The 11257-nt window shown below is 37.6% G+C and overlaps 1 protein-coding gene across 5 annotated transcripts in view; it reads right to left on the bottom strand.

Annotated features, from left to right (window-relative positions):
* Zranb1 (zinc finger RANBP2-type containing 1) overlaps positions 1-11257 on the bottom strand; it is a 55070-nt gene that overhangs the window by 19312 nt on the left and 24501 nt on the right. For 2 of the 5 annotated variants that reach the window (XM_050137924.1, XM_050137925.1), the window contains exon 2: positions 591-714. The exons of the other annotated variants lie outside the window; for them this stretch is intronic. The gene's annotated coding sequence lies outside the window, so the exon portion shown is untranslated. The remainder of the gene's footprint in view (positions 1-590; positions 715-11257) is intronic. 5 annotated transcript variants of the gene reach the window in all.

Here is an 11257-nt window from a genome sequence, read left to right as displayed (position 1 = left end):
AATGTCTCCAAAAGTAACTGAAGCCTCAGTATTCTTTAATTTAACAAACTTACATTGTGTATTCTGTCTTGCTCCTCCTCCTTTGTATTATTATAAAGGCAAATAAAGACAACTAGAAGCACTCTGAGACTAATCCAAACCAACCAGCAGCCTAAAACTGATCCCCAGTTTCATTATACATTCAACTACTGGCAATTAGAGATAAGGAAAATGTTAATAAAAGTTTTAATTTATGTAGTCTTTAAGTAAATGAAAGCATATAATGTATTACTAGCTACCAAATAAAATCTTTAAGAGGCAGCTACAGCAGGAAAGCTTACATCATGTTGTCCTATAACTGGGCCAGAGTGAGCTTAACAGATTTTGAAGCCACAGGTCAAAAACTCACTGGGGACTTCACAGCTACTATGGAACTCCATTGGTTAGCATCTGGAGCTGGCTCATTAGATGTTTAAATAATAGACTTGTTTTTCCCCCATATATGGCACAGTTTTCAAAGTTTTGCCTTATTTTCCTTTATGATATAAAATCATAATGGTAACTAACTTTGAAAAAAATGCCAAATGGTAAAAAAAAAAGCCAGGACTTACCTGAACCCACATGGGCCAGCTCAACACTACCCTGGAGTTCTATGGTAGCTGTGTAACATCACAGCATGGTTTATGCTGTGGAGTCAGGGTGGACCTGGAGACAGCAGGCACAATTTCAGGAACCCTTAAAGAGAAAAGTTAGTTTTAAATGGTAGTGTTCAGAATGTCCTAGAGAATGGTCAGTAGAAAGATGCAGACGTGGCTGGCTGTATTGTTTAGGCAGTTCCTCTACCTAAGGCTTAAATTATTTAATTGATTTGCGTATTAACAAGAAACTCTCGGGCTGGAGAGATGGCTCAGAGGTTAAGAGCATTGCCTGTTCTTCCAAAGGTCCTGAGTTCAATTCCCAGCAACCACATGGTGGCTCACAACCATCTGTAATGGGGTTTGGTGCCCTCTTCTGGCCTGCAGGCATACACACAGACAGAGTAAATAAATAAATAAATAAAGAAAGAAAGAAAGAAAGAAAGAAAGAAAGAAAGAAAGAAAGAAAGAAAGAAAGAAAGAAACTCTGCCACCCAGTAACCATGTTTTTTTAAAAAAAATATATATATACATATATATATTTAGATATAGTTTAATCATAAACCTGGGCTCAAATATTTGCAAGGAACTCTTTTAATACTCAAATAAGAGTTGCATTTTTTGTGAGTATGCATGTGTGTGTATACGTATGCCTACAGAAGCCATAAGAAAATGTCCTGCTCTATTGCTCTCCACCTTATTCCTTTCAGACAAGGTCCCTCACTGAACCTGGAGATAGGCTCGTTAAGACAGGAAGCCCACAATCCTGAGTTATACAGAAGACAGGTTATACACTGTGGCCACTCCTAGCTTTTTCCATGGGTGCTGGGATCTGAACTCAGGTCCTCACACTCTCACACAGGAAGCACTTTTGCCCACTGAGCCATCTCTCCAAGATAAAAAGCTGAATTTTAGTTTAAAACCCATTATATTTTTAACCGTGCCTTCAAACAGGCACAAACAGTGACAACTACAGAAATAATTTGAGCAGACCAAACAAACTGCCTCCTAGTTGCATTTTTCACATGTATAACCAAAGGTAACAAGCTCAGACCAGCCATTTCTACTCCAAGAATAGTATCTCAGAACAGGCATCTTCAAGAGAGAGACAGAGACAGAGAGAGGAAATCAGAAATTGAAAAAAATTAATTTTAATTATTCATTTGTATTTTATGTGTATATAAGTGTATCACCTGCATGTCTAAATGCATATATCCTAGTGCATGTCTGCTGCCAGAGGCCAGAAGGTATTGAATCCCTTGGAACTGGAGTTACAGATGGTAGTAAGCTACAATGTAAGTATTGGGAACTAAACCTAGCAAATTCAGCAAAAGCGCTTAACCACTAAGCCATCTCTCCAACTCTGAAAATAATTTCTTAAATCTAATTATAATCAAGACTAACTTCTTTTCAATCCCAATGTTCATTAAAACATACTCTTTAGAAAAATAGAAGGTTCAATGAAGTAAGAAAATCAAAAAGTTCCTGATATCTTTTAAGTGATCTATTAACAATTATAGAACTATATTAAATAAACTATATTCAGACTATTAACCCAACTATTGTGAAAATATAAATCCCAAAGTCATGGGTAAATATATGAACTCACAGATACTTTCATAAGAAAGAGGATCTTGATGGGCAGAAACAATTGCTACAAAAATGCAAAAATGGAAGAATTTAAAGGAACAAATTACGAAATCATCTTTAGAGAAATGAACATGACTTCCAATTTTAAGATAACCTAAAACATTACTGAACTAAACAAACTGGAGTTTTGTTTTTTTAACGGAGAATTCTTAAAGCATTCTTTTAAAAATTATATGAAGAGATATATGCCAAACCCATATTCACCACTGCAGTCAAATCCAAAAGTTCTCTGACTTTCAAACAACAAAAATTTCATCCCAGGCATGGTGGCACATGCACTTGGGAAGCAGCAGAAGTGGATTTCTGAGTTCAAGGCCAGTCTGGACAAAGTGAGTTCCAGGACGACCAGTGCTACACAGAAAAACACTGTCTCAAAACAACAACAACAACAACAAAAATCAATTCCATACACCCTCATGGTATCTTGACTTTGTTTAAAATTATACCATTTTAGAAAGGTCTGGCAGTTGTATCTAACCTTCTGACGCTAGGATACAGCACTGCCATCTACAAAGTTCAAGCAGCTTATAAACCATGTAATCAAGTTGGGGGAGATGGGGAAAGAAATAACACACAAAAACATTTCTGAATATTTTTAGATTGCAATTTGTATTGGGCCACATTCATAAGTATCCTTAGTGATATATGATGTGAGGGCTATGAATTGGTAATCCAGTAAAACAGTGAATCATCAAGTGAGGAAGCATGTTATAAAATATTGAGTTCATCTAGAAGAGCACAAAGCTAGCTGTTTCTTAGTCAATAACACCAAACAGCAAAGTCCCCATCATTTCCTGCTGCAGGAGAAGGTTCCACAGCTTAACTCACGATTGCCCCATATAACCATTCATGTAAAACTAAATGGTATATTCTGCCCAATAGTTTCAGGCCCTTATACACAATATATACATGAGACATCCTCATATGTCTAAAATTACCCTATTCTTTCTTACATTCTAGCTATACTACTATCCAAACCAAAAGCCCGGCTATTTTAACTCCTCCTCGTCTCAGTACGATATAAAGTCTTCCAACTTTTGCCAGTTCTACCTCCGGCCTGCTCCTCCCAAGCGTTGGTCCCACTTACTTTTCCCTATATTTTGGACAGAACCATCAATTAGATGGAGGAACTCCATTCAGAGGTTTCAAAGGTTTGTTGCTGCCCTGACACTGAGAACTCAATTTCCTTATCCAGGTGAACAGGCCTCAAATAGTTCAGCCTTTCCTACAGATTATCTCTTTCATGTTTTATTCTACAGTTCAACTATAACAGATTCTTTCACTCTGTGCGTTGACTCTTTTTTTAAGATTTATTTATTTATTTATTATACACTGGTGTTTTGCCTGTATATATATTCTCTGTGAGGGTGTCAGATTCCCCAGAACTAGAATTACAGACAAATGTGAACTGTCATGTGGGTGTCGGGAATTGAACTCAGGTCCTTTGGAAGAGCAGTTAGTGCTCTTAACCACTGAGCCATCTCTCCAGCCCCTGTGCTTTGACTCTTAACAAGTTTTATGTGTGTACATGTGATAACCTGAGTATTGCAGAATATTTGTTTAACTATGCAAAGTCCAAATGGATCAAAGAAATCAACATAAAGCCAGCCACACTGAACCTTATAGAAGAGAAAGTGGGAAGTACACTTGAACACATTGGCATAGGAGACTACTTCCTAAATATAACCCCAGCACCACAGACACTGAGAGATACAATTAATAAATGGGACCTCCTGAAACTGAAAAGCTTCTGTAAAGCAAAGGTCAACAAGACAAAACAACAGCCTACAGAATGGGAAAAGATCTTCACTAACCCCATATCAGACAGAGGTCTAATGTCCAAAATATACAAAGAACTCAAGAAATTGGACACCAAAAGATCACTTAATCCAATAAAAAATGGAGTACAGACCTACACAGAGAAGTCTCAACAGAGGAATCTGCAATGGCTGAAAGACACTTAAGGAAATGTTCAACATCCTTAGTCATCAGAGAAATGCAAATCAAAACAACTCTGAGATTCTATCTTACACCTGTAATGGCCAAGATCAAAAACACTGATGACAACTTATACTGGAGAGGTTGTGAGGAAAAGGAAGCATTTTTGCTGGTGGGAGTGCAAGCTGCTACAGCCCCTTTGGATGTCAGTGTGGTGATTTCTCAGAAAATTAGAATCTAACAACCTTCCTCAAGACCCAGTAATAGCACTTTTGGGTATATATCCAAAGGATGCTCAACCATGCCACAAGTACATATGCTCAGCTATGCTTGAGCAGCTTTGTCATAGCCAGAACCTGGAAACAACCTAAATGCCCCTCGACCGAAGAATGGATAAGGAAAATGTGGTACGTTTACACAATGGAGTACTACACAGCAGAAAAAAATAACAATGTCTTGAAATTTTCAGGCAAATGGATGGAGCTAGAAAATATCATTTTGAGTGAGGTAACCCAGATCCAGAATGACTCACTCATAAGTGGTTTTTAAACATAAAGCAAAGAAAACCAGCCTATGAACCACAATCCCAGAGAACCTAGACAACAATGAGGACGCCAAGAGAAACATACACGGATCTAATCTACATGGGAAGTAGAAAAAGACAAGATCTCTTGAGTAAATTGGGAGCATGGGGACCTTGGGAGAGGGTTGAAGGGGAGGGGACAGGCAGGGAGGGGAGCAGAGTAAAATGTAGAACTCAATAAAAATCAATTATATATATATATATATATAATAAAAACAGTATTGCAAGCCGGGCGATGGTGGCGCACGCCTTTAATCCCAGCACTTGGGAGGCAAAGGCAGGCAGATCTCTGTGAGTTCGAGACCAGCCTGGTCTACAGAGCTAGTTCCAGGACAGGCTCCAAAGCCACAGAGAAACCCTGTCTCGAAAAACCAAAAAAAAAAAAAAAAACAAAAAAAAAAACACAGTATTGCAGAATATTTTTGTTTAACTATGCAAAGATATGTTGCATTTGTTCAGCTATGTTAAGGTATGTCGCATTTGTTTATGTTGCAGAATATTTGTTTAACTATGTAAAGATGTGTTGCATTTGTTTAATTATATAAAAGTGCGTTGATGGTTTACCTTGCTAAGGCACCTGGCTGATCTGATAAAAAGCTTAATGGTCAATAGTAAAGGAGGAGGTTTAGGTGGGAATTCCTAGCAGGGAGCACAAGTAGGAAGAACTTAGGCTTGGGGGGGGGAAGGGAGGGAGGGAGGAAGATTTAGTTCTTTTTAAAATCTTAAAATCCTCATGTTGTATGGCCCACAGGCACATGCACACACATATACACAAAAATGTATAAAGCAATTAAAAAATTAAGGAAGGAAATTGACACATGCCACAACATATAAATCTTAAAAGACACTGTGCTAAGTGAAATGGACTAGTTACCAAAGATCAAATCACCTTATGATTCCACTCATATGCAGTTCTTAGGGTAGTTAAGTTCACAGACTGTAGAATGCAGTTGCTGGATGGGGAAAAATAGAGTCACAGTTTTATGTAATGAAAGATGAAAGCAGTCCTGGAGGTGGAAACGGGTGGGTGGGTGGCTGCATAGCAATGTAAAACCAACACCACTATAAGTGAGGCAAGGGGTAGTTCAGTACAGACTGTGTGTCCAGAATACACCAGGATTCAACTCTCAGCACCAAAAATTAAATTAGATTAAAATGGTAAAATGTTTATGTACTTTATCACAATTAAATTCTTATTTTTTTGTTTTGTTTTGTTTTGTTTTTGTTTTTAAGACAATGAGGGGCTGAAGAGATGGCTCAAGGTTAAGAGCACTGACTGGTCTTCCAGAAGGCCTGGGTTCATTTAGTCCCAGCAGTCACATGGCAAGTCACAATCACCTATAACTCCAGTTCCAGCGGACTCAATATCCACTTCTGGTCTCCTTGTGTACCACACACATATGGTATAAACATATAAGCAGGCAAAACACACATATAGACAAATAAATAAATCTCAAAATATAAAGACAATGTTACACAGACATTATTCAGAGATATCAGAAGTACAGCTAAAATAACTTCACCTCTGTAGTACTCTTTTTTTTTTTTTAAGATTTTTATTTATTATGTATACAGTGTTCTGTCTGTATATATGCCTATTCGCCAGAGAGGGCACCAGATCTCATTACAGATGGTTGTCAGCCACCATGTGGTTGCTGGGAATTGAACTCAGGACCTCAGGAAGAGCAGTCAGTGCTCTTAACCTCTGAACCATCTCTCCAGCCCCCTGTAGTACTCTTCCCTCTTCTAAAAGCAATACCTAACTAAATCTATATTATAGAAAAACCGAAAAGTCCAAATTGAGAGTCATTCTACAAAACTGAAATTTTCAAAAATGTTAATGTCATGAAAGAATAATAATAATAATAATAAACTGGCACTGCTGTAAACTAAAAAACTGAACAGACAAAACAACTGAACACAATGTCATCTGCCTTGATTCAACAGGGTGGGGCAAAGCATTCAGAGGAACTGGTGAATGTGGACTTCAGTACTCCATTTCCTGCATAATTATATCCTGTAACTATGTAGGAAAAACATCCTTGTTATTGGGAAATACATGCTAAAAGATTGAGGAGCAAAGTGTCATATGTTGTTGGCTAATTCAAGTGTTTTGGGAGAAACAGGCCAATGAAAGAGAGGATAAGCACCAAATGCTAACAAAGTAGACAATGAAAAACCAGGGCACAGCTATGTAACCCTGTGCTCTGCTTGTAACTTTCATACAGACTGTAAAGTTTTTCAGAAAAAGCTGATGATGAAAGGTAGCTGTCTTAAAGTAAGACTAGGCATAAGGAGAGAAAATAAGAACAATGATTTTTTTTTTTAAAGAATCCCAATTATCAATGCTTGGGTTTTGCCCACGATATACACAATTTACTTTAATAAAGCTTTTTAATTTTGTTTTAGATTAACAGTGACTCTAAGCACATCCTTTTACAGTCCATTATGTAGCTCAGCCTATCCTCCAACTTGTGGCAATCTTCCTGCCTCCGATTCCTAAGTGCTGGGACTACAAGTACATACTACTACATCCAGTTACTGTCCTTTTTTTTTTTTAAATCTTTATTACTTTAATGATACATATATTGTATTGTATAATCATATACATAGTCAAGAATCACCAGCACAAGCCAGGCGGTGGTGGCGCACGCCTTTAATCCCAGCACTTGGGAGGCAGAGGCAGAGTTCGAGACCAGCCTGGTCTACAAGAGCTAGTTCCAGGACAGGCTCCAAAGCCACAGAGAAACCCTGTCTCGAAAAACCAAAAAAAAAAAAAAGAATCACCAGCACAAAGCCCTGAAACAGCAGAAAGAAGGTACTGTATCCATAAAATGGCCAGTGACATTTCCTTTCTCAGCATGGGAGGTACAAGTTGTTAGTTGGCAAGCCTATGTAATCAATCATTTCTGAAAGCCAGAAAACATATCTCAAACATACGTGAAAAAACGAGAAGAAAACTGATTGAGCTCTATGTCTGCCAGCATCAACCATCAATTTGCCATACATACTCCATCCCTGGAAGTTGTATTTTGTTTTTTTTTTAATCCTCAGTGTCAAGAAGTATTCAAATATCAAAATAAACTGCCCAGCATCAATTAACAGTGGAAAGGAAACAGATGTTATGCATGCCTACACATGTATGTGTTCCCTAATTCTTTAATTAGGACCTTTTATATTGCTGAGAACTCAGTTCATAAAATCACAACTGAAAATGTTATTTTATATTCAAAGTTCCAAAATCATAGACGAAAATCTTTAAACTCTCAAAGAAAAGACAAAAACATAAGACAATTACTTCTTTCGTGGTGCTAAATATAAACTATCTGAGATAAGGAAATCCATGAGCAAGAATGTATATAGAGCAGAAGATACTGGGTTGTTTTTGCTTTTGTTTTTGAGACAGGGTATCACTATGTAGCCCTATATGGCCTGGAACTATATGGAGTACGTAGAAACCTTGAACTCACACAGATCTGCCTGCCTCTGCCTCCCCAGGGCTGGGATTAAAGGCAAGCACCGCTATGCCCAGCCAGATGCTGGGTTGCAATAGCTATACCCACATTAAGAGTACCATACAAAGTTAAGCAAGGACATACAAGGGATGCACTGCCAGCATCCTAGAAGCTTACTTTCCTTTTATGGATACACTAGCAAAGATTTGCTACAGAAGTCTGAAATATAGTATTGATTCAAAAGGCAGGATAATCCAGTTTTAAATGTCAAAGACTACTAATTATTTAATAAGATACCAGATATTTTTGTCTGGTTCTGTCTTCATCCATATGAAAAGTAACATGTTAAGACACAGGACACTAAAGCAGAGAAAATCTTTCAGTAAAATATTCAGTTTGAAAAGAATATAAAATCAAAGTTCACCAGGAAGAGTGGCACCTTGCCTGCATTCTCAAGGAAAGTAGAAGCATGAGGATCAGGAATTCAAAGTCACCCTCCACTACTCAGACAGCTGGCAGTAGATCTGGGCATGTACATCAGACTCTTGTCTCAAAAGAAGAAATAAAATAAAATAAATTTCACAGGTTAGCACTCAAATAACCACAACTGAAACCTAACAAGGTAGTGAATTGTTATATTAGCTTCCTCTCTAAATTCATTCCCAAGATGATTTCTAAAACTGACATATTAGAACCAAGATCTGAGCCCATGACATGAAAGTAATGATTGCAAAGCAATTCCTTAGGAAGAAAGATTTCTAAAGATGGAAAATAAATACCCAAATAGTTGTAGTGTATGTGGTAGAGTGGCTGGAAATAAAACCAACACAAGAAAATCAAACAGAACAAAGGTACAAAAAAATCCACACAACACATTAAGCACAAATAAATGGGCTGAGCCCTGGAATGCTGTGAACTATCAGAAAGAAACAGACTACCCTAGGATACAAGAAGCTTCATATAGACATGTTTCTTTTACTGCCTTCAAAACAACAACAACAACAACAAAAGGCAAGACTGAAAACATTAGCATTCTGTAGGCAAAGGCATGCTTCTTCATTCCCAGATGCCTAGACCCAAAATAATCACACAGAAATTGTATTACTTAAAATAATGCTTGGCCAATATCTTAAATTAACCCATTGCTATTATTTTATATTTTACCACAAGGTTCAGGCACATCTGTCTTCTCTGGGCAGCTACACAGCTTCTCCCTGACTCCACCTATTCTCTCTCTAGATCTCTGTTCAGATTTCCTACTTGGCTTTACTCTGTTAAGCCACTGGCCGAAAGCAGTCTTATTCATCAACCAGTAAGATCAACACATATACAGAAACATCTCCCACATCATCTCCCCTTTTCTGTCTAAATAAAAAGGAAGATTTTTAACTTTAACATAGTAAAATTATATAACAAAACTGGTATCAAGCAAGAATTACAGTTACCATGTTTACATCTACTTTATCTCTTATCATAACTAAGAAAAACTATAATTATAACTATCTATTCTTCAACTCTATCAAAGACCCCAGAAGGATGTAATATTACCTAACTAAACAAGAAGTGCATTGTAAGAAACTACCAAACTCTAGAAATTACAGAGACATCTTGCTGCCCGGACAGTCACCCAAAGTTCTTCTGTATCATTGGAGCATCCATCTTCAGCCTACAGGCTCATAGTATCTCGAAGACTTTCCCATGAGGCAGGAAATGTCAATGACAGCTCTGCCTATATTGGCAGTTTGTCAGTCACTTTCTTCTGTGTCCTGCAGAATGTACTGCAGACTCTTAGTCCTTCTGTATATGTGTTGCTTTGGTTGGTTAATAAAGAAGCTGTACTGGAGCAGGGTGGTAGTGGCACACATCTTTAATCCCAGCACTTGGGAAGTAGAAGCAGGCAGGTCTCTGAGTTCAAGGCCAGCCTGGTCCACAGAATGAGTGCCAGGACAGGCTCTAAAACTATACTAGAAACCCTGTCCTAGAGAAAAAGAGAGAGAGCGCGCCAATGTACCAAAAGTATCTTCAATAGTTTAATTTTGTTTTGCCATGGTCATTTTCTCGATATAATTAATAACCTTATGCCAACCTAACAGACAATACTGCAATCTCTCAAAAACTAGCCTTTCTTCACTGTAATTTAACCTAATTTTGTTTGCATTGTATACAATATCCTTTTCATTTAACTAGATATATACTTCAAAACTAAGATTTTTTAATAACATAAGATTTATTACATTGTGTAAGTTTTACTTTCCACAGAAAAAGAAAAATACCACTAATACAAACAATTTTACCAACTGACTTCCTTGGAAAAAAATCTTGAATAGACAAGTTGCAAATATCCATCCCTCTACAATCAATATCCCAGCAACAATGAATTAGCAGAGAAAAGATCTGAAGAAGGCAATTTAATAAACTCTGCAACCCAAACAGAGGAAAAGTTGGAGGTTGGTCTATTAATTTAAAAAAAGAAAAAAGAAAAAAGTAGCTACCAGGTACGTTGGCACAGACACTCTGAAGGCAGGAATATCCTAAGTAAAGTCATCCTTGAGTTACATAGTGAGTTCAGAGACAGTCTGAGTAACATTTTGAGACCCTATCTCAAAAGCAAAAGTAAAAAGAGGATTAGCTCAAGGGATGAGCACCCTTGATTAGCATACACAAAGCCCTGGTTCAATTCCCTAATACTAAAGAAAAGAGAAAGAAAGGGAGAAAATGGAGGGAATGAAAGATAAAGAGAAATGGTTGCCAGACTGCTATGAGCCAAGTATGACAGCAGATAAATCCCAGGTTAAATAATGTATTGTTGGTGGTAGCTGGGGTGGGGTGCCAGAGTGCAAAAATGACCTTATAGGACTTTGAAAAACTAGCTCTTACTCTGGAACACATCTATGTATCATAATCAGCCCAGGAATGGTCTGCATGCTATTATCTCAGATAATACTACTGCTCAGAGCTCAGAAATAGAAACAGGAAGATTAGGAGCCACCATGTGGTGGCTGGGAATTGAACTCAGG

This window comes from Alexandromys fortis, unplaced genomic scaffold (assembly GCF_014885135.2).
Source record: "Alexandromys fortis isolate MF-2015 unplaced genomic scaffold, M_Fortis_MF-2015_v1.1 scaffold_3, whole genome shotgun sequence".
NCBI lineage: Eukaryota > Metazoa > Chordata > Mammalia > Rodentia > Cricetidae > Alexandromys > Alexandromys fortis.
The sequence above is the reverse complement of the archived record's forward strand: the minus strand, read 5'-3'. Positions and strand labels throughout refer to the sequence as shown.